The 19,039-nt window shown below is 35.9% G+C and overlaps 1 protein-coding gene across 9 annotated transcripts in view; it reads right to left on the bottom strand.

Moving 5' to 3' along the window:
- LOC139006587 (protocadherin-9) overlaps positions 1–19,039 on the bottom strand; it is a 929,214-nt gene that overhangs the window by 588,568 nt on the left and 321,607 nt on the right. The gene's annotated exons all lie outside the window — the stretch shown is intronic.

Here is a 19,039-nt window from a genome sequence, read left to right as displayed (position 1 = left end):
GGAAGTATTGAATATTTGGGATCGTTTCGTTCAGACAGGTTGCATGCAGGCAGAGTCCTCAGAGTGCTCCAGAGGAAAGGCACTGTATTCTCTGTAAAACCACAAGCAAGTAGTTATGTCCCTGCGGGGATAATACCCCCTCTCCTGCCTGTCGGAGAAGGTGGCTAAGAGACTTACATGAGATAATTAGATGTGGAAGAATTTGAAAAGTATAAGGGGCTCTATACATTCAGGTTCTGTTAATTAATATTAAAATTTTAAGTTATATAGAACATATTCTTATTATGTTTTAAGTTTTAAAACTAGCACAATTTTCATTTCCCAAAATAACAGAATAAGGCAGCGATTTTCAACCTTTTTTATCCCATGGCACACATAAACTAATTCCTGAACTTATGCAGCACACTAAAAAAAAAATCTATTATATTTTGCCAATCTGACACAAAGAAATACGTATGATTTGGATTCATTCACACTGGATGGCTATTGTTGCATTGGATACTGTCTTTTTTTTAATTTCACAATCTAAGGGGAGAAAAGAACAGTGTTCCTAACTAAATAGTCAAATATTGCAAGTTTTCAATTTTTTTCTGGTCCTGGCATTGAAAATCATTGAATTAAGGCAATGTATTAACATTCTTTCACTTCTTAAACATACTCATATATCTGATAATATGTTAGCCCCTGAGAATAACCTAAATAGCATGCTGTCTGCTACCCTAACAATACTGTTCCAGGAAAAAGCTTTGGCATGCTATTGTTCTGAAGGACATATTCTTGCTATCTAAACACTGTTTGCATTTACTTATACATCCTTGCCTTATAAGAGTCTTTACTCCATAAACGCACACATTTTAATATGTGCACTTTTACCTTTTACTCAAGAATGATAGGAATAGATCATCATTCTTCACTGTTTTTAAAACAAGATATGCAAAGGAGACCGGCTGGTGTTCTTCAGTGGTTCAGGGAAGACCCATTCACCAAGAAGTTACTAGTTCAATTCCCAGTCAGGACACATGCCCAGGTTGTTGGCTCAATCCCCAGTGGGTAGCATGCAGGAGGTAGCCGACTGATGTTTCTCTCATAGATGTTTTTCTTTCATAGATACCTCTCTCTCTCTCTCTCTCTCTCTCTCTCTCTCTCTCCCTCCCTCCCTCACTGAAGTCAATAAAAACTTATTTAAAAATATATATATATGAAAAAGAGAATAAAGGAGATATCCTAAAATGGATTTGGTTTTCAGGTAAATAAGGGGAAAATTAACTGACTTCTCATCTTTACTAATCCTTAAAATTCTTCTCACACCTTTCTGAAAATTCCTGAGCTGTAGTATTAATCTCTTTGAAAAGGAGACACTAAATTTACTGTGTATTTTGCATGTTCCTAAACAAGTCTTGAATGATGAATTTCACTGTCTGTGTGAGGTGGTTTACCTCAGCACATAATTTCTTATATTAATAACCTTCCCCACAGGAGTTGAATGACCATCTATAAATACAATCCCTTCATTCAATCAAAAAATTAAAGCCTTTAACCACCTGATAATTCATCATCTTTTCTTACAGGCAATTATCAAAGCAAAAACAAAACACAAATCCCCAATCCTCAACCCATTGTAATGTAAAATTATGCAGCCTTCATGGATATATTGAAAAGTATGTAGTATCTTGTGTTCCAAATCAGTTCTATTGAGTGACTTCCTATTTCCAGTGAGCCATAATTTTCAGAGCAAAAATAACTCCTTTTCAAAATGAAAGGCATCCTAAAACAATAACCTTCTGAATGTTTGTGTATTTTCAATCAGTCTTTAAAAAATGTCTCTTCATATGAATGCCTCAACAGTTATGATGAAGCTAGATTATAGGGTTTTTTTGGAATCTGCAAGACGTCCATTTTTATAAACTTACCTAATGGTACATCCCAGTGTTCAGTAATAGGGCTTCTTCCTCTTTGAGTAAGACTAATGCACATCGCCGAAACCGGTTTGGCTCAGTGGATAGAGCGTCGGCCTGCGGGCTGAGAGGTCCCGGGTTCGATTCCGGTCAAGGGCATGTACCTGGGTTGAGGGCACATCCCCGGTGGGGGATGTGCAAGAGGCAGCTGATCGATATTTCTCTCTCATCGATGTTTCTAACTCTCTCTATCTCTCTCCCTTCCTCTCTGTGAAAAATCAATAAAATATATTTAAAAAAAAAAAGACTAATGCACATGGGTACTGAATTTCACTATGCATACAAACCCGAACATATACACTCAAACAACTGGTGTAAATTCTTAGTTCCGCTTGGAAAGTTCTCTACCAGAAAAAGTATGATCTTAGAGATGATAATAGAGTTATGTTAGAGAATTCTCTGAGAAACCATTAGTTAAAAGGCTTCAGATATTTGGTTTAGTTTCAAAATATATAAATTAGGAATGTTGGGTAAGTGTCTTAACTATCTTTAATTATAGTAACTATGAAAGCAGAGATTATATTCACATAAGAAAAAGGATGTTTTTAAAGACCAAGTCAGAATTAGTATCTGAATAGCGCTCTATAAGTCAGACAGCTCAGTCATCTTAAACAACTTCTGTTGGGTTATCCAGTTGACAAGACTAGGGTGAAGCATTATATTTGTTGCGTCTTGTTCTCTTACATTAATTAAGTAATCTTGATTTTTACCAACACTACATACATGCAAAGCAAATTTCAGTGGAAGACCTAACAGGGTTAAAATTTGCCACATAAATACAAGCATACATATTATAGGAAAGTACGCTTTGCATAAAGCAGAAGCAAAACACATACTCAATCCAACTGGCATAATTGACAAGACTACATAAAGCATAGTAACTATCTTTTAAAATCTCAGACCACATGTACAAAGAGTAATTTAGCACAAGTTAGGTTGTTATGTGAATGCTTCCTATTTTGCGTGCCATAGAGGTAAGTTGAGTGATTAGCAAAACTTCTGGGGAAATAAACAATACTATCCTAATAGTAATAGTTCTAACAATGATTTAAACAGTCCTGGAATTTTTTCATGTCATTTGTAGCAGATTTCATTAAACCAATTAATTTATAGAACAATTAAAGCCTAGATTTTGCCAGATAAACATCACTATTGAGAGAAGAAAAATGTAAACTTTGAAATATTGTACACTTTTTCAACTAAGCTTTGAAATGACTTGCTACTTGGCTTAACTTTGTCTCATGCATATGTAATAGCATACTTCTTTTTCTTTCACATAGAGAAACCATGCCATCTCTTCAATTTTTTACACTCAATCTTGTGATTGACTATGCACTGGTGAAATAATTGTGCAGAAATAAAATGTGATGCAAACATAATATATCAAAGTTGTTATTTAATATTTTATGCAAATGATTTAGAATATATAAAATACATATCTCATAAATGTCAAGTATCACATTTGGAATTTTATAAAATAATTGGCTATTTCTTCTTCAACTTCAGGAGAACTACTTCTCTGACTTCTTTTATAAAAGAGTCCCCCAACCCTGAACCTCAAAAAGAAAGAAAGATTTGAATTGTTTCTGAATGTGCAGGAGAGCAGACTCAGTGAGTGCTAATAGTCATTTTCTATCTTTAATTTTCATGATTCTACAGGAGATGTGTGGGAATAAAGGTAATAGGAAAAATTAATTCCAGCAACTCACCCAGAAGTAACTTCCTTATTTTCATATCCTTCCTGAGCTTTTGGCTTGAATAACTTTGTTGGTGGACAAACATTGCCACCGCCTCATGCTTGAAAAGTTCTGAATGTAATTGTCTGTCAATGATACGATGATTTATAATGCAATCTGTTCCTATTGCTAGTGCTGCAGATAACTCTAATTTGCCACTCTTGTATTAGATCTTAGGAACTTGACAGTCCTTCTCAGTTTTACAGGTGACATAGCCAATCAAAATACATCTCCTTTCCATTCTCTTCAGGAAAGGATAATACTACCAAGACTAGCTATTATGCTAATGGTCATGCTTTTCTAACATTTTTTTTCAACTTAAGAAACCTTCATTATATTATTGAATGTTACAAAATAAATAGGACTACAAGTGTATGTTTATAACTTTTTAGTTATATTTTTTTAAAAATTCTTCCTGCATCACTCCAGTATGCAAAAAAACTAGAATATTTATGCTCAAGTTGGAAACAGAGGCTATACCATAATTAGCCTATCATGATTCAGATAATTTAAAAAATTATGCACAAATATGAAAATATTAATCACTAGTGAGATGATGAATTATTGTATGTCTATTACCTGAAAAGCAGAAAATGGCATAATTCATACAATGTCTTCAGATTCATGAAATTAAATTTAAGATATGCTACACCTGGCTGATACATATAAGCAGTTGTATATTTGGCACATGTCTGATAGTCAATTATATGTACCAAATCTTGACTATAAAGAGTAAGAGAAATGAGAAAAACAACACAGAACATCTTTGAGTTGTGCACATAAATATACATAAACTCTGTTTCATAACTGAGTTATTTCTGAATATTTTGTATTCAAATATTATTATTTTATAAATTGAATAGACTCCACCACAACTAAAACAATTAACATATCTAGTTCTATCTGACCTAGATTATTTTAATATTCAAGTTAAAATCAAAAGTTCATACTTATAGGAAACATTGATTACTACATGACAGATTTAGTTCTCAGTAATTCAAAAGTATTATTCTTTTAGGTCTCTAAACATCCAATAGAATGTCCACAGTATACATCCTCATTTTAATAGATAAGGAAACTGAGGTATAGAATAAATAATTTTCTCAATGAAACAAAGCTAATTGGTTAAAAAGCCCACATGTGAATCCTCTGCCATGACTAGAGGGTCCAAATGCTGGTAATTGCACTGCTCTGTTGCTGCTTTATTAATGAGGATGAAGTGGAGTCCAATAAGCAACACAATTTATTAATGCATCTACACAAATATATCCATTTTAGTAGCGGTAGCCTGTTTTGTGTTTAACTATAATACTTCACATATCAATAAAATTTAGTAATTTCATGTTCAAAAGAAGTTTAAAGATATAGGGTTCTTCTGTTTTATCCAGTCCCAGCATTGAACTTTCAACCATAGATCAGATTCCAAAAGCACACAGTCATATTGGCACAGAATTAAAGCAGAAAGCTAATTTTGTCCTTAAAATATTTTACAACTGTCTACTGGCTCCCTTATTCAATACTGTTTTGAACTTATATGCAACTTGTATTATTTTAAGCCTTTCTGGAAATTCTTATGGTGAAGAACTCAATTGTGGTCCCCAATCCACGAACAAGTAGCAATCTATTCACACAGGAAGGGTATCACGTATAAGGCACTTTTCTTAGCCCTCATTAAGAAATTTTAGCCTCTAGATATAGTAATTTAATCATTCATTCTTTGCAGGGTTTCATTCATTGATTATCTACACGTAGTCATCTGAATAAAACAAGGATGGCAATGGTAATACCTAAATTACACTGTTAGGCTGCCAAATCATATTGTTTTACTTCCCAAATCACCTTTTCCCAGATAAATGCCATTAACCAACATAATGAATTTCCTCCAGGAAACCAGTTCTCTCGCTTGGCTCCAGCATTGCAAGTGGCTCCCCACCTTGCCTGAGCAGTGGGGGAGCAGGTCCTCCTTAACTGATTTCTCCTAATACAATTTTCCTATCCCCCTTTTTGACTACTATTTGGTATCTGGAATAAACAAACAAACAATTAAATAAATAAAACACCACTTCTTTCTGCTGTATCATTTTCTTTATGTGAATTTAAAAAAAAATGTTTGAAATGCCCTCAAAATAATCCTCACAATATCTCCAGTGATTGTGTGAAGCTATAATGCCCTGTGTGGGCAGAATGCCCACCACTCTCACACGTAGCCTGTCCTGATAACTCAGACAATGCCATTGGGCTCTCAATCCAAACTTTTAATTTTCTTCTAATTAATATCATATCACTCTAATTGGTTCTTTCCCTTGTAAACTGCATGGATTAAGATTTGAATTGCATGTTAATTAGCTTTAGGTACCAAGGATGATCCCCATAACCAAGAACCAGAATTGCCATTCTGGAATTACACTATAATAGCATTGGCATGTAATAGTCTTTCCTGGAGACCATCCAAGAATGTTTAATTATTTAGGGGATTAAAACATCAGGTTGTGAGACTGATTCACCACCAAAGCAGTCAATTAGCTCTATAGTAACCATATAGCAAAGGTACTCAGATCAGCATTGTGAAGAGGTTTCACTGTTTTTCCACAAGCCTTTACCACCTATACACACACGCTGCACACTACAATTGGCTGTGCTAAGTGCTTGGGGATACAGCCTCTCTTTTATCTGAGCTAACATTTTAGCTTGTAGGGATAATGAAGAATCCGTAAAGCACAATATAAAGATTTTCCTGAGAGAAGCTCACATGAAGGTACTAAAGTAGATTCAGGGAACATAGGAAAGTATGTTCAAGTAACATTAGGATGTCTTTCAGTGAGAGAGTTCTGGGTATCTCTATTCTACCTTGAATGTCAGATTTTTTGTTTGTTTGTTTGTTTCATTGTGGTGTTTCATTTTAAGAAAGAGAATCAAGTCTCCATTTGAGAAAATGATCTTGACATTTCCACAAGGGGTTGGAATGGCTAGTTTTGAATTTCTGCTCGGAATGGGAAAACGTAGGCAAGGTTTTCAGAAGAGCAACTAGTTTCTGGTGCCTACTTTGCCAAGCCTGCTGTACACAAAGTACCACAAACTGGGTGCCTGACATAGAAATTTATTTTCTCACACTTCTGGAGGCTAGAAGTTCAAGATCAAGATGCCAGCAGGGTTGATTTCTTCTGAGGCCTCTCTCCTTGGCTTAAAGCTGTTCATCATAATTCTATCTTCACATAGTCTTCCCTCTGTGCATCTGTGTCCTAACCTCTCATTCTTATAAGAGCACTATCCATATTAGATTAAGGCCCACCCTAATGACCTCATTTAAACTGAATTACCTTTTTAAAAACCTTAACTCTAAATACACTCACATTCTGAGGTACTAACGGTAAGGACTTCAACCGATACATTTTGGGGGAACACAAGTCAGCATATAACAGCTGGTAAATGCACATTTGTTAGCTAGAAAATAACATTAAAAAGCCAAAGTAATTCAAATCAATCAAATTCTTTTAATTTGAAGTCCTATTTGAACTTATATCCCCCTATACTCCTACCACATAGAAGTAGGGGTGGAACAATTTTAGGGAAAAAAGCATATAATATTTATTCTCCCCACTTATGATCATATGGAGAGCACACTAGACTGGAAGTCACAAACCCTGGGTTTTTTCTGTTTGCTCTACTTGCTGTGTGGCCTTGGAGGTCAGCTACTAAGTTCTTAGTTATCTCATTTTTAAAATACAAAACTTGGAACTTTCCAAAATTAAAGATGTCTTAATTGGCCTCTATTTTAACAAGTGGCATCATAATGGTTATGAACATGATAATAACTTATGCAATGTATTTAGTACAATGCTCAGACACTGGCTCTTGTGTTGAGAATTTCATGTTTTCACAATACACAAGGTTAATAGTATTATTTCCACTTTTCTTATATGGAAATGGAATCTCAGAATACTAACAAACCTTCTAAAGCCATATCACATGGAAAGAAATGGCTTTGTTTTCACAGTTTTTGATCTTTCCATAGCTGGTTGAAGTCTGCTTATCTACACTAATAAAAGAGAAACATGCAAATTGGTGTCACTCCACTATGCCCACCAGCCAATCAGAGTGACTTTGCAAATTAACCCAACAAAGATGGTGGTTAATTTGCATATGCAGGCAGGGAGCGAAGACTGAAGGCTCTGGCCTGAGTGAAGACTGAAGAGTGAAGACTGAAGACTGAAGACTGAAGAGGCTTGGCTTCTCCGCTGCAGATGGACCAAAGGCCTGGGATCAGGGTGCCAGAGGAAAACCAGTGCCAGCAGCCAAGGGAAGGAAGGCCTATTGCACGAATCTTCATGCAATGGGCTTCTAGTAATAACATAATCAGCTACAGTTAAAAAAATCTTAGTGCCATCTTTCATGCTTAAAAATATTTGGGGAACAGAAAATAATTTCCATAATGAATACATAAACTATAGAACATGACTCTGATATTTTAAATGTATTTACTTTTAAGCAGATTACTATTTATCAAAAGAACAATACTGGTTTATTTTTCTTCTTTAATATTATACACACAAAATTAAAAGTTATGCTATCAAAATTATAGTTACAAAATAATTGGTCAAACTTCACAGAATAAATCTTGATATTTTTAAAGAGAATATTTACTAAATATATTGACACTTTTCATGTAACTTTATATCCTAATAAGCCTTACTTTACTATTGAATTAAATAATTCATATTAATTTAATGTTTTATCTTTACTTTTTATGTAAAAACGTAAAATTTTAGAAACTTTATATTTTAACCAGGGGCCCAGTGCATGAATTAATGCACCTTGAAAGGAACTGTGGGCCACAAGGCTGCGGTGGGCAGAGGGTTGGGTCTTGGACCTTCCTCTGCACTCCTGCCCGGCCCCTCCTACCATGGACCCTGGTCCCCTGTCTGACAGCAGCCCTGCTCCTGCCACTGCCACTCCCAAGCACTGACGATGCCGGCCCCACTTGTACCCATTGACGGTTCAGAGCAATTGGGGCTGGCACCAGCAGTGGGTGTGAGCAGGGCTGGTGTCAGCGAGTACAAGTGGCAGCTGCTGCCTTGATCGCCCCTCAGGAGCAGGGGGTGGTGAAGAAGCCCTCAGGGAAGATCGGGGCTGGCAGCTGCCGCTTGCACCCACTGACAGTGCCAAATGATCAGGGCCAGTGTTGGGTGCCAACAGCGGGTGTGAGCGGGGCCACCGGGTGGGACCGTGGCATGTGGGAGCAAAGAATTTTCAGTAACCACCAGAGGCTCACCTCAATGACAGCAACCAGCGCTCTGCCTTGGTCTGGTGCCTCCACTCACCTGCTCCACTATCCCTTCATGGCCAAAGCCTGCCATGTTCCGCGCACACCCCCTGGTGGTCAGCGCACATCATAGCAACTGGTTGTTCAGTTGTTCGGTTGTTTTGCCATTGATCTATTTGCATATTAACCTTTTATGATATAAGATAGTTTAAACTTTGTTCTATACCATAACGATTTTATACACAAACATATTCCTGTGCTCAAATATAGGAATGTGCTTTTTAAAATGTGTCAGTTACTTTATTATATATTTATTTTTAATATATTTTCATTGATTTCAGAGAGAGGAAGGGAGAGGTAGAAATGAGAGAGAAACATCTATCAGCTTCCTCCCGCAAACCCCCTCCTGGGATCAAGCTAGCAACCAGGGCATGTGCCCTGACCAGGACTAGAACCAGTGACCTCCTGGTGGATGGGATGAGCCACACAGATTAAGCTATATTTATTTATTTATTTTAGATTAACTAATCTTCATAATTGGATAAATATTGGAACATACTTAGGAATATAATGAGGGAGAGAATTTTTACATTCAGTGTATCATGCAAAAATCTTCAGACTTTCAGAGAGTGAAATAAATAGAAAACTATAAGAGGTATTATGTTTCATCATATTCCTAAGTGACACATAACCTGGTCCTGTGACAAAGTCTGGCTTATATTCTCACCCCATTAATTGGTAGTTATCTGGTTAAATTAAAAATTTATCTCTGCTTTCTGAGGTCTATGTTAATAAGAAACCAATTTCATCTTATTAAAAAGTAGAGGCCCAAAGTATAAAATTGGTGCAAGAGTAGGCCTTCTTTCCCCCAGCTGCTGGCACTGGATTCCCGCTGGCACCTGGGACATGGGCTTCCCTTGCAGCCCCGCCTTCTTCTGGAAGGTAGTCCCGAAGGATGTCTGGAAGGATGTCCAGTCTAATTAGCATATTATGCTTTTATTATTATAGATAAGCATGGCTCTTTAATGTGAATTATATTCTTATGATATGATCTCATCCTGCACAGACATTGAGAGAACTACATCAAAACATTAGTATATACTCTTTTATTTTACCTAAAAGTCATATTGTTTAGCATTCTCCTTTCATTCCAAGGATACAGTCATTCAAACCTGTAATGTCACTTGTAACTTTAAAGATCATTTTGAGCAGTTTTTACAGAAATATCAAAATTTATTTCCTCCATTGTTCCTGTTATAAAATATCTCTCAAGAAGAATAATTTTGATCTAGTACTTTCCTATGCCCTACCAGTGGCAGGAACAGCAAAACCTTCAACTAAAGAATATTTACAGGTGGGAAATGAGACTTGGAAAAGACACTGCCTGGCTTTTCTTTCAGAGCTGTTTGTATTCCTTGTAGCCTTTGCTATGTGAATTGAGGTTAGCTAGAGTAAAAATCATTGAGGAAATATAAGCATGAAAATCTTATGAAGACATTTTAAAAATATTACTACATCTGACTACACATATATTATAGAGATTATGAGCATTTTTTTGGTCATTCTTCTATTAATGTTCACAGTTATTCATTTTTTTGAGGGAAGGGAAGAAGGTAGAGCCAAGTCTATAGCCATACAAAGATATGTTTTGCACATATTAATAATAGCATATATTTGAAAAACTCAAGCAATAGCATATATTTGTAAATGTTCTCTGCTTTTATGTATTCATCAGGCTTCCCCTGCCCCCTCCTGCCAAAATGAAAATGAAAAGGCACACTGAGAGACCAAACAAGTTTCCTTTTTATGACAATGACCTCCATAGAAGAAGCACACATACAGTGGTGAGAGGAAATGTGATTAAACTGTCTACTAGAAACCTTTTAAGGTTCTCATAAAAATTGGATGTTCAGGAAATTCTTGGACAATGCATTAAGTGGCAGCACACACTGAATGTGCTCAGGGTTTTAAAATTTTCAAAAGGGAAAGCTATCTTTTCTGCCCACATCAACTAATGTTTGCCAGCTCTGTTTTGTCGACTGCAGCTCACTGAACTCCCATTCTACCTTACTTATTTCAAAAAAGAGGCCAGCTTAGAGCTTTGTAAAAATTGCATTAGCTATAAATAGAATGTTATGTATTTAAATTTTCTTTATATAGTTTAATTTCAATTATAATTGTTACTTTGTCATTTTATATTCTTCTTTGTTCATTTATTATTCAAAGGTAAGTTGTACATTATAGTAAAAAAAAAAGAAAAGGTATAAAATATTATCAGAATATGTGGAGGCTATATAACAAACAAAATATTAAGAAATATTAAGAGTCAGCCTCTAAACTTCTCACCCTACTCAGGGATTTATAAATATATCACTGAGGAGTCTTCAGAAAAAAATAAAATTCTTATGGTCAATCAGGGGATCCTTTTGTATCTTCAGTAAAGTATAAATGGATGTATCAGATATAGAAAAATGGAATTTATTTAATGTTGTCCTGAAATTAATGAGTTTTAGAGGGTGGGGATGAGCAAACTACACACACACAAGAAATCAAAGAGAAAAATGTCACTCATTGAATTTCTAATGCATTGTATTTCCAGTACTTTCAAGACTGGGAAGAACCAAGTAAGTGGAGTTAGTTTTCTCTCTATAGCTATATCCCTGATATGGAGAAGTTTCTTCTGTCAAGTCCTTAATGCCTGATAGCCAATGATTATATCTAAGTATGTATATCTGACTTAATGCTATTAGTAATCCCACTTCTTACAAAGGGGTGTCCAGAAATGATAGACTATACTGACCATCATCCCTCTCCCCACAAATTTTTGACTATGTAGCAAAGTACTACAAAGTGACTGAGGCAATTTATATTTTCAATGACAAAGAATAGATGCATATTGCCGTTGATGTATGTATGTGGATGTTTCTGTTGTATATGTCTGCTGTCTTTTGTGTAAATGAAACATATTACTAAGAATGGAGTATATGGGAGATTAATGAGTCCGGAAGTCAGTAGTCAACTGGACACAATTATTAGTGCTTGCTATCTTAACAGGAAGGAAATTGTAGAATCTCTCTTTCTGGATACCCCAAAGAATAAGTCATGATCTCTCTTGAAAGATTAGTAGAGCACTCTTGATTCACAGGATGTAGAAGACTTGAGTAAGTAATTTACTTTAATATTAAACACCTACTTAGCTTTTCTGTGTCTCAGTTTCTGCCTCCATATAATATCTGAGTTAGCTAAGAATATCCCTTCAACTCTCTTTCAATCATAAATCTTTTCAAAGAAATTAATACCTTTGATTCCAGAGTAATTTCTAAAATATTTCTGCATTTCTGCTATAACTGTAAACTCAGATGAATATTCAAAAGCCACATCAGCAAACAAAACAAGAGAGGAAAAACACTTCTCTAGATAAATAATTTCTAGCGTATTATAATCTAATAGAGGCCCGGTGCATGGATTTGTGCACCAGTGGGGTCCCTTAGCCAGGCCTGCAGGGACTGGAAACCAGCTCTCCGACATCCCCCAAGGGGTCCCGGATTACTAGAGGGAAGTTCTTGGGTGATGCACCCTGGAATCGGGCTCCCTCCTCTCTGGTTCTGGGTGGTCATTGCACATGATAGTTACCAGTCAACAAACAGTCGGACAGTTGCTTAGGCATATATATATATATATATATATATATATATATATATATATATCCACTTATAAGAAGAGAAACCACATCATTGATTTCAGGAAGTTAAAAAAGAACCTTCTATTTTTGTTCAATCTTGAATGTGTAAATACACTATTTTTATTTTATTTTTTAAAGATATTCTATTGATTTTTTACAGAAAGGAAGGGAGAGGGATAGAGAGTCAGAAACATTGATGAGAGAGAAACATCGATTAGCTGCCCCCTGCACACTCCCTACTGGGTATGTGCCCGCAACCAAGGTACATGCCCTTGACTGGAATCAAACCAGGGACCTTTGAGTCTGCAGGCTGATGCTCTATCCACTGAGCCAAACTGGTTAGGGTACTATTTTTATTTTTAGAGTAGACTTATAAAACTCTTTTTAAGTTGTGCATTGCAAATTCAGTGTATAGTAAAATTATAGTGTTGTGAGAGAAAAAATATGTCCACAAAACCATTTCTAGAATATCTAGTAATGTGTTAAAATTTAGAAAATTGTTGCTTAGAAAAAGTTAGTATAGTTACACTAATATCCTATATAATAAAGCCTAATATGCTAAATGTCCAGTCATCTGTTCAACCAATCAAAACATAATATGCTAATAATATGCTAAGGCTGTTCAATCACTTGCTATGATGTGCACTGACCACCAGGGGGAAGACACTCCAACCAGTAGATTAGCTTGCTGTTGAGGTCCGGACGATCAGGACTGAGTGAGACGGGCAGGACACAGCCTGGAGCCCTTCCGTGACCCCTCCCTGTCTGGCCAACCTCCTGCATCCCTCCCCGCCCCGATCATGCACAAGTGGGGTCCCTCGGCCTGGCTTGCACCCTCTTGAAATCCGGGACACCTCAGGGGATGTCAGAGAGTTAGTTTTGGCCTGATCCAGTTGGCCAGGCCAAGGGACCCCACTAGTGCACAAATTCGTGCACCAGGCCTCTAGTATAAATATCCTATATAATAAAACCTTAATATGCAAATCGACTGAACATCAGAATGACCAGTTGCTATGATGTGCACTGACCACCAGGAGACAGATGGTCAATGCAGGAGCTACTCCCTGGTGGTCAATGTGCTACCACAGGGGGAGCGCTGCTCAGCCAGGAGCAGGGCTCAATGCTGGTGAGTGCAGCAGCAGTGGCGGGAGCCTCTCCCACCTCCGCTGCAGGAGGGGATTGGGCAGACATCCCCCGAGGGGTCCCAGACTGAGAGGAACACCCCTCCCAGTGCACGAATGTCGCGCACTGGGCCTCTAGTATTTATATAATATGTTAACACATAAATTATTAAAACAATTAAATTTATTGAATTACTAGGAAGTTTATTCTTTAAGCTATGTAAAAAGTATATTTAAATTAAAAATATTCAATGTGGTTTATATTCTACCACCCAAAGATCTATAATACTGCTCCATTTCATAGTAAACTAATACAATATTTTTTGCCTGTTTAGGTCCCACCTTTTTTTCCCTGAGCTATGTGTCATTTCTTGTTGTATGTGAGTCTCTTCCTGTTAGAAAGCAAATGATCTCTTTCTTTAAAGAACTTTTTTCTTAATAATCTATGACTTAAAGTGCCTTTTATCTATGACATCAGAATAATTTCAACATTGTCAACAAATATTGTGTTAAAGAATCAGTTTAAAGAAAGTATGCCTCTCAGTTTCTCAGTCAAAAAAAGGTAAATAACTGTCTTATAAAAATCAACAGGAAAGATTAAGATGACAAGTCAACAGTATATATTATCATGTTGCAAGTGGTGTTCGTTCATAATCCAAATAATACAGCAAATGTGACACCCGCTGAGAAAAACACTTTCAAGATTTGGTACTGCTACAATAGTAAAGTAGATTTATTAGGCCCCGGTATCTAAATTGGGAATAAAAATGCCCTAGTTGATTCATAGATTAGATTTATAAAAGTACTTTACTCAATCCGGGGCAGGAGATATTTGCAGTTGTTGTTTTCCTGTCAAGACAAAATGTTCAGTTCTCCTGTTTATGTCTTCAGCAATAGAATGTCAGGCAAACAAGGCAGAAAAAAAAAAGTGTCATCAATCAAATCTTATAATCCTGTGAAGTGTCTCGGATTCTGTAAATATTAGTTAGAAAATGTGTATTAATTTTCATCAGCTCTAATTAAACAGTTCAAAACATGACAGTGGTTTTTACATGAAATATTCATAATCTAGTAATTTTATACAAACCCAAGATAGGCAGAAAATATTGGGGCAGAAAAGACATTGGGTCTCAATTGAACTAAGGAAGGAAGATGAAGATCCACTTACAATGCAAAGTCCCTAACCAAAAGTAACCACTTTTAAAATGTTAGAGCTTATATAAATACCAATCATGGTTGACAAACAAATCACTCAAAGTATCTAAAGCCTGCCTGTCCACTGTCTGCCTTGCTATTGTTGCTCAATAATTCAACTTGACTTTGACCCAGCTGAATGACAACACTATGGCATTGCATATATTTAACTACGTTGACTGATATACAATTGTCCTCACCAATCTAAACCATGTAGAAAAAAATTTAAAAGCTTGGTGAGGCATAAGAGAAAAATGCAGATAAAGCAAAAAGCACAGTAGTTGTATGCTGAGATGTTAGTGAATGTTTTATGATGATAACATTTCTTCTTGATATTTGTGCTTAATTTTCATGTGTTTGCATTTTTATGCTTCACTAATTTTTGGTTATTTTTGTTATTATTTGAGTGCTTAAAGTTTGCAAAAGGCTTGCAAAGTTGGTACTGAGATGAACTTGGTGGCCTCTGTGCTTCCATAGTTGTATTGCAATAAAGTAGGCATACCTTGTACAATTAAAAACATAGTGACAGACCACAAATAAAATGAAATAATGGAAAACAAAATCTTTATTGTGGATAATCATTATATAACATTACGTAAAAGTTGTGAGGTGCATTGTTTTGATTACAATGTGGGCCTTCACAAAGTAATGTCAGAAAAATAAAGAATATTTAATTAGAAATAAATTAAGAAAACAAAGTCAATGTTAAGTTGTGATATTTTTTTAAAAGATACCTTATTGCTCCCAAAGTTAGTTACAGATCAATTCTTTAAAGTATTATGAAACCTTCGACTTCGTAAGATTAATAATGGAAAGGCATTCCTTTGTGTCTAAAATGATACCTAAATGTCTGATGCAGCTTATTCTTTGAGGTGTTAGTAAGCTCAATCTCATATGAATTTATTTTTTACAGAGTAAGTATGCCACACTTTAACATCAGGGATCAATTAATACTAATCTTAACCATTTTTCAATTTGACAGCATAACATAGTATTCTTCTGAGCTTCAGTGTTTGTTTTGTTTTCCAACTAATTTTGTGGGTCCAACACCCAGGTGTATGTAGCGAATAATAGTATTTTAAAGAATTTTTATTTTTTAAAGGCATATTGGACCATATTTCTGAAAGAAGTAATTTAGGACAGTCATGATGTCATCTTAGGTGACAAAATTAAAATTAAGAGGAAATCTAGGCACATAAAAATTATGGGTGAAACTAAAGTAAATATATATATTGCCTAGAGAAGAAATCTCTTTATGTAGACTGACAATAACCAAATTAATATTTGGATTTTTCATTAACTGATCACTAAATAGATGAGAATGTTATATCAATAACATAATAAGCAACAATATTTTTGAATTTTAAAGACACGAGTTTGAACTGCAGTATTTTTTATTATAAATAAAAAACAGTAAGCGCTAAGCCAAATTCCTTAATCTTTTTAAATTTTAATTGTGTCATCTAGAAAAAGGGGATAATATTTATTCTCCTCAAGGCAAATCTGAGATATTTATAAGCAACTACTTGACATGTTTTAATCTCATTGTATATCATCAAAGATTGAATGTCCTATAAATAAAGTTGCATAAGTAATTTTATAAAAGCTTGAATGCACAATTTAGAAAGAATGATTTCTGCTCAGATCATGTAAATTTTTTTCTCAAGAAATAAGATTGAGGATATAAATATTTGTTGAGGTCATTGTGGTTCTTAATATAATATTTCCAGATTTATCATTGGCCTTTATTTGCCAGATACATGTAATAAGTATTGCTGCTACAATCCCTTTGATATTTTATTGATTTTTTTTTTTTTTTTAGAGAGAGTGAGGAATAGAGAGAGGAAAGGAATTGTTATTCTACTTCTTTATGCATTCATTGGTTGATTCCTGTATGTGCCCTGACCAGGGATCAAACCAGCAACCTTAGCATATCAGGGACAATGCTCTAAACAACTGAGCTACCCAGACAGGGCACTGCCACAATCATTTTAGAGTATATATACTGTGCTATACATCTGGCTACCCATTTTACACACATCATCCTATTTGATGACCATAGAAACACTATGGGTTGGCTGTATTATTACATAAATGAGGAATTTCAACTTCAGTAGAGTTATTCAAATGGCAGACGTTTGCAGAGCAGTAGCATCAGGTTTCACACTCAGGAATGCCAGATTCTAAACAGCATGCTCTTAACTTATCGGAAGCTTTTACCTATAGAATAGAAAATCAAAATCAACCTGCTTTCCCCCCACAGTATTTATCACTACTTGAAGTTACACATTTATTCTTGTCACTGCCTGCCTCCTCAACTTGTTTCTAAGCTCCATGAGGCAGGAAATACGTTGCTTATTCACTGCTTTATGCCTCACCCCTGGTATAAACCTGGTATATGTAGGAACTCAGTATTTATTGAATAAATATGTAAATGAATAATTTTTCAGATGGAGCAGAACTGTGCATGGATTATCCCCTCAATGCTCCAAAAGTATGGCTCATTCTTATGGTTCAAAGTTATTTTTATCAGTCTTTATAACTGGTGGACATTTCAATTTTCCAAAATAGGGAAGTCCTGGCCTTACCTCTAAGGGATAATTGATAGATAGACTAGAGTTCCTCAAGTACCAGTGGCATAATTAGTTACCATTGGGAAAAATAACACATGAAAATATCAGTAGGATTTCTTTAAAATGATCATAGTTACAAAATTGAGATTTAAATGAAATAATTTCTTTTACATTGATAAACCAAAATAAATAAAGCATTAATATTTAAAATAACAGAATCTATAACAATAAAAGGGCAATATGCTAATTAGACCGGACATCCTTCCAAGTGTCATTCCAGACGTCTTTCTGGATAAAGTTGGGGCCAGAGGAAAGCTGGTGGCGGCAGCTGGGGGAAGGAAGGCCTACTCTTGCAAGAATTTCATGCATCGGGCCTCTACTTAAAATATAATGAAGTTTACAAGATGCAATAATCCATTGATTTAGCTATAGTGCTTTAGATATGGACTTCCGTGAAGCTTGGAATTATGACTCTTTTGAGTGGAGGATCTTGACCAAATTCAGGTACAAGAAATAAACTGCAGTAAACCCTTTATGAACTCCAGCAGCCACAAACCAAACCACAATCTTTCCATGTGATGGTTGTTTAATATTTACTATGTTCTCTTCAGTAATTCCTAATTTTATGCAGAAACTACTATTTTTGATGCCATCCTTTTAAATAAAGTAAAAAGAAACATATTTCCTTTTTTTGTTCTTAACTTTTTCCCCTTTCTCTTTCACTTTAACTGCATCACCATAACATCATAGGAGGAGTGCAAAAAGCCAAGAAGTTATTTTTCTTAGATTAATATAATTATTTATGCTTTACTTTTGAGAAACGTGTCTATTTTGAGTCTATATATTTATCTATCTATACAAATTTTATACATGCAAATGACTATCATTTGAATTGCATTTGCAAACTATGACCTGATAATTCTAATAGACACAGCATTTATAAATATATTATTTCAGTTAATTGTGGAAATTATTTTAATTTATTTTTATATCTACACTAATAAAAGAGAAACATGGTAATTAGCGTACGACCGCTACCCTTCCCATTGGCTAATCAGCATATCCTTATGCAAATTAACTGTCAGCCAAGATGGCTGCCGGCAGCCAGGCAGCTGGAAGCGAACATGAGGCTTGCTTACTCCAGTGATGGCAGACTCCAACCTTCCCCGCCTGACTTGCCAGCCTCTCAGCTGCAACTCTAAGCAACTATGTTGCAAATATAGAAGCTAAACAAAACCCTAGAAACCGGCTTTCAGCCAGCCGGGCTTCAGCCAGCAGGACCACAACATTGTATCAAATACACCGCAACCTCCCCATAGACCCTGCCTTGAGTGTGACAGGGGGCGGTGCCCCAACCCCCCAATTGGCCCTACCCTGAGCGTGACTGAGGGTGGCATCACAACCTCCCAATCCGCCCTGCTCTGTGCATGACAGGGGGCAGTTCCCCAACTCCCCAATCGGTCCTGCTCTGATCCTGACCAGGGGCTGGACCTAGGGATTGAGCGTGCCCTCTGCCAC

This window comes from Myotis yumanensis, unplaced genomic scaffold (genome assembly GCF_028538775.1).
Source record: "Myotis yumanensis isolate MYYU_CA2020_CCGP unplaced genomic scaffold, mMyoYum1.0.hap1 SCAF_3, whole genome shotgun sequence".
In the NCBI taxonomy this organism is placed as follows: domain Eukaryota; kingdom Metazoa; phylum Chordata; class Mammalia; order Chiroptera; family Vespertilionidae; genus Myotis; species Myotis yumanensis.
Note: the sequence above shows the minus strand (reverse complement) of the source record. Positions and strands in the feature narration are given on the sequence as shown.